This window comes from Lolium perenne, chromosome 5 (assembly GCF_019359855.2).
Source record: "Lolium perenne isolate Kyuss_39 chromosome 5, Kyuss_2.0, whole genome shotgun sequence".
Classification (NCBI taxonomy): Eukaryota; Viridiplantae; Streptophyta; class Magnoliopsida; order Poales; family Poaceae; genus Lolium; species Lolium perenne.
The window spans coordinates 79,842,062-79,847,518 of NC_067248.2; the positions used below are offsets into that span (position 1 = coordinate 79,842,062).

The 5,457-nt window shown below is 40.2% G+C and overlaps 1 long non-coding RNA gene across 1 annotated transcript; it reads right to left on the reverse strand.

Moving 5' to 3' along the window:
• Positions 1–3,356: 3,356 nt before the first annotated feature.
• LOC127299529 (uncharacterized) lies at positions 3,357–5,231 on the reverse strand. Its single transcript, XR_007850478.2, has 3 exons — positions 4,056–5,231; positions 3,759–3,946; positions 3,357–3,682 (listed from the first exon to the last, which is right to left on the reverse strand). It is a non-coding gene; the product is annotated as an uncharacterized lncRNA (long non-coding RNA).
• Between the last annotated feature and the right edge of the window lie 226 nt (positions 5,232–5,457).

Here is a 5,457-nt window from a genome sequence, read left to right on the forward strand (position 1 = left end):
GCGAAAACGTTGTTTTGTATATTTCAAATTAGTTTTAATCATTATAGAATTTGGGAAAACAATGAACATGAAAAAGTTGCGAAATTTCCGTGCGAATCCAACTGTATATTATACGCATCAATCCGATAAGCGGTTTGAAAATCATCGTGAAAATACTGTCCGCACGAACATACAATTCTGGTATTCCGTCGAGAAGTTCACTAGGAAACACCAGGAAGTTCAGAAAGTTATTCTCGAACCGGTTCGAGAATAGCAGACATATATATATATATATATATATATATATATATATATATATATATATATATACCAGCACTATTCTGCAACCGGTTGCAGAATAATATTCTGAGCACCGACTTGTACTTTTCTGGACACAGGGTTGTACTTCCCGGATAACAGGGTTGACCTTTATGTCGAACTTACCTGAACTTCCTATTTTCTTCAGAGCTACTGATTATTCCTCGAGTTTCTCAACCATTTGTCGGAACTATGCAAATGATATACCGTTGGATAGATAATTAAAAACCGCAACTTTTTCATGTTCACACTTTTCACAGATTTTGCACGGTTTAAATTTAATTTTGAAAATACGAAAACGCTTCTATATGGCCAGAAAACGAACTTTTAGTTCGATTTTTGAATCGCTTATCGAAATTGTGCAAATGATATACCGTTGGAAAGATAATGAAATTTCGCAACTTATTCATGTTTTATGTTTTTTCGAAATCCTCACAGTTTTTGAACAATTTTGAAAATACCGAAATTCGGACGTACTTAAAAAACGAGCGGACAGTAATTTGGATGATTTGTTTCAACCGTATGTCGGAATGATGCAAATGATATGGCGTTGGAAAGCTATGGACTAGGCGCAACTTTCATATTCCAATTGTTTTCTCTAATTCCTTACAGTTTAAGAGAAAAACTCGAATTACTGTCCGCCTGTTTTATGTGACGGGCACCGAATGATTTTTCCCGCGATTTCCATGCGGTATATTTAAATAATGGAAACGATATACGGTTGGAAAGGTGTCAAAATGGCGCATCTTTTTCGTATCTACCATTTTTGCCAAATCCGAACGGTTTAAAACTAATTTTACAAGTTTTGAAATCATGTTTCCGGTATATTTTGTGGGATAACGATTTCAATTTGATGGATTAGATCCATTTATTTGTTGTAAAATGTTGTAGGTAATGAAATTAGACTTATACTCTACCATATAAAGCTTTTGGTGACAATGATTAAAGTGTTTGGTGATCAAATCGATGAGATTTGCACAATAGATTTCCGCCCCGTAAAAACAGAGCATTGAACTTCCCTCGACACGAACTTGCACTTCTAGGGAAATGCGGTTGTACTTCTTGGCGCTGTTTCACGAAAATGTTCAGTAAAGTGACTATAAGTTTCTCATACGGTGTCCGTTTGAGTTCCATGGCCACACAAAATGCTCAGCACAACCACACGCATCTGAACTTCCCGCGACATGTCCTTGTACTTCCTAGCCTTCGTGGTTGTACTTCCTGGAAATGTTTTGATACTAGTGTGTTTTACAAAAACTAGCATGTATGCTTCGAAATGATAATTTTAGATTGTCACTATATTCTATTTAAGAGATTATGTACTTCCTGGATCCTAATATTTGAACTTCACAACGTTGCTATGTGAACTTATGTGGGGGTATTTTCTTGATGTAATTACCGCTTGTACTTATTGTTGTGTCCGCCTGTACTTCTCGGAATCACAACTCGTACTTCCTTGCAGATGACGGGATTATTTTGTTTTTTCTACATTTAGAATTTGTCGGGTTTCTTGTACTTCCTATATTAAGTGGGTGTATTGCTCGTGTCGATTGGTTGTACTTCTCATTGCCAAATATATGAAATTCTTTACGGGTGATGGGATTATTATAGTTTTTTGCTATGTGAACTTATGTGGGAGTATTTTCTTTGAACACTTTTAATTCATGTAATTACCTCTTGTACTTCGTGTTGTCTCCGCCTGTACTTATCGGAATCACTGCTCATACTTCCTTGCAGATGACAGAATTATTTTGTTTTTTCTACATTTGGATTTTGTCGGTTTAAATATACTTCCTATATTTAAGTGGGTGTATTGCGCGTGTTGAATTGTTCTACTTCTCAGCGTCAAGTATTTGAACTTCCCTGTGGATGATGGGATTTTTTACCGCAATCCCAAAAATGGCATATTGAAACTATGCAAATGCTACATCATTGGAAATGTGTCATCAAGGCACAACTTTTTCGTATATAAATTATTTGACCAACAATCAAACCTCTGAATTGAGTGATTATTGTTTCGTTGGAATGATAAAGTCACGGGCTATCTAAAAAAATATTATTAAAAAATAAAGTATATGTACTTCTAGCGATATTCCCTTTTACTTCGTGGCTTTCGTGGTTTTACTTCTGATAATATTTCGAAACTAGTGTGTTTTATAAAACTAAACATGTGTATTTTGGAAATGATAATTTTAAATTTACCCTACACTCAACTCCGGAGACTCTGCACTTTCCGGATCCTAATCTTTGAAATTCCCAACGTAGTTACATGAAGTTATTTGGGACGGTTTTCTTTTTTACACTGCCTAAACAGACCATTTGTTCTTCCCGTAGTTATCGCTTGTACTTATTGTAATGACATCTTGTAATTCCCATGAGATAAAATTAGGTGTTTTTAACTTTTTTAAATGTATTACAAGATGGACCGTGTACTTTTCAAAACTAATCAATTGCACATACCAATGTTGACATGTATACTTTGTGAAAATTATTTTTTAGCACTTCAAAATGACTGTGTACTTAGTGTAGTCACCGCCTGTACTTCTCGAGACCACGGATTGAACTTCTAGTGGGATATCAAACAGATCCGCAAAACCAAAGATTTTTACTCCAACAATTATCAAATCTCCTTATTTAAATCAATCTTAGGAAAAAAAACTATTATTTCCGTACATTTTGTATACCTTTTAGCAACATGGGGAGAATAGAAGAGTTTAATTATGACTCCATTTGGACCATCCTAATTAGTTTATCTTTCACCTTCTTCACCTTTTTGAAACCCACTATATACACATCTTGAAGACCTTTGTCGTTGTTTGGCTCCCCGCTGTGGTCGGACACCACGACTACGCTAAGCATGTTGTACTTATTTCTTTTGTCCCGTCTCTCGCTCTTTTCTCTCGATATAGAATTTTCATAGTGGTGTATTTCCGTGCGCCGCCGGCCACCGCCCAGTGCAGTACAACACCTATCCCCTTTCTCCTTACATTGAGCTGAGGCCTTCCGCTCAATCCTGACTCCTCGCGGCTGACTCCTTTTTTGTGTTATTCTTTCGGATCAGGCTCATTGAGATTCTGTTGGTACACAACCATGCATACTGATTTTTTTGTTTTGGCATACCTTGATGAAAGTTTTGGAGAGAAAAACATTTTTCTTATGTTCGGAGCTAAAAGCTGTTGGATATGATTGTCACAAGGAGCTGGTCGTGTATAGCTGTTTGTCATACAGATACAAAAGAACATAACTGCGCACCAAACGTCTTCTTCCTGAGCGGTGCATCTATTCTGGCATCTATTCTTTGGTGTTGTAGTGTATGCTTTGTGAGCTTGATCTCTTCTTGCATCATTTCTTGAGCTTCTTGGCACCCACGTGTCCCTCTGTACATCTGCAATAACCAAAGTTCATATCAGCCCACATCATCAATAACTACGCCCTACATCTGCAATAACCAAAGTTCATACCAGCCCACATCATTGTATACTGACCGAACGTGACTACTGGTGCTTCCAGATGATGATTTTTTTACCCACATAATAAGCTGCTCATCTCACAAACCCTGGTGATTAAATACTTTACTTCTGTCTTGTACTTATCGCAGCAAACATATGTACTGCCTGGTATGGATATGTGTTCTTCTGCGGGGTCTCGCCTTAAAATCAATTCACATCCAAATCAGTTTTCTGACTACATCGCACGGACTTGCTGAAGAAAAGCAATGAGCTTCTTAGCTGAACCGAAGGAGGGAGCAGCGGACGAACCTGTACTGCTGTTGAGGACGAACCTGTACTGTTGCTGCTTCCAGGTCGACAACGGCAACCGGTGGGGCTTCCCTACTCGTTGCAGAGGACGGGGCAGTGGTGGATGGCGATCATCCATCAGCGCTGCGAGGCAGCGGCGGGGTCGGGGGAAGATGCAGCGGTGGCGGCGGTTGCCGCGCGCACATCAACCATATCGTGTTTACTCACCGACAGATAATATGCCACAGATTCAAATAAATGCTTACTCTGTTGATTTTTTACAAAGCCAAAAAAGAAATGGTTCCATAAACGATGAGAAAACTAATCTCCACATCCTTGAGCTTTTTGTTCTGTTGAAAATAAATTGGCAACAGATAATCAGAATATCATTACAGCTTACAAACCAATACGGTCTAGCATTCTAATTATCAGAACCACTCTAAATGAAATGCGCCAAAACTGAATCATATCATGGGATTAATAAAACATTCAAATGGGACCCTTAAGATAACCGAGAGATGCAAATGAAGCAAAAAATCCTGTGTTTTGAGCCCATTAAAGAAAAATTAGAAACTAACAAATTATGTTTACCAAAGCCTGCCTACTCTCAAGTCTGAACAATACTCCTAGGAGTGGCAGATTCTTTAGAGGGAAGTGGAGATAGTGCCAACATTGCTGCAATGCTAATCCTAGGAGTACTAATATCACTACTCCATCACCAGTAATCAATGTTAGCAGACGCAAACCCAGAGACAATAGTTTTAGCAAGATGCAAATCACATCAACATTATTATCTAGTGCCTTTGTGATGCAGAGGCATGCAAATGCTACCACGATTGAAGAAACTACCAGGAGATCCCAGCTTGGATGCAAATGCTCGTATCCGGACACAACAACAAATAATCAGTATACCGATTAAGTAAAGCAAGCAGGGAAAGAGATCCAATCTTTCTGGTGGACGCCACATGATATCCAGAAGGTCGTCCTCCACCTGCAGCATCGGCTGGATCGTGCCCGGATCCTTGTGGAGCTCTGCACCCGGGGTCTTCCTAGGCGCCTCCCTCGGATCGATTCCGCGGCAGCGTGCCTCAAGCTTCCGCCGCAAATAAGTCCACTGCTATTGGTACCCAGTTGATCTTCCCTGCAAATAAATATTGTACTGCCGTGTTGTTCTTGACGGGGAGGTTACCAGCGACGCCAGAGTACGGGTTGAGGGAGGCAAGGGCTGTTCGAGCAGAGGAATACAGAGGCGGAACCGGAATTTGGATTCGGGAGAGGAAGGCCGATGGCGCCGGAGTTTGGGTTGGGGGATAGGGAGGCTCGGCCGGCCCGGCGGGAGGAATGGAGAGGCGGCGCACTACTGCTGTGGCAGGCCGACGAGATGGATGGCGCGTAGGGTTGGGCCGGCGGCCGGGAATCAGTG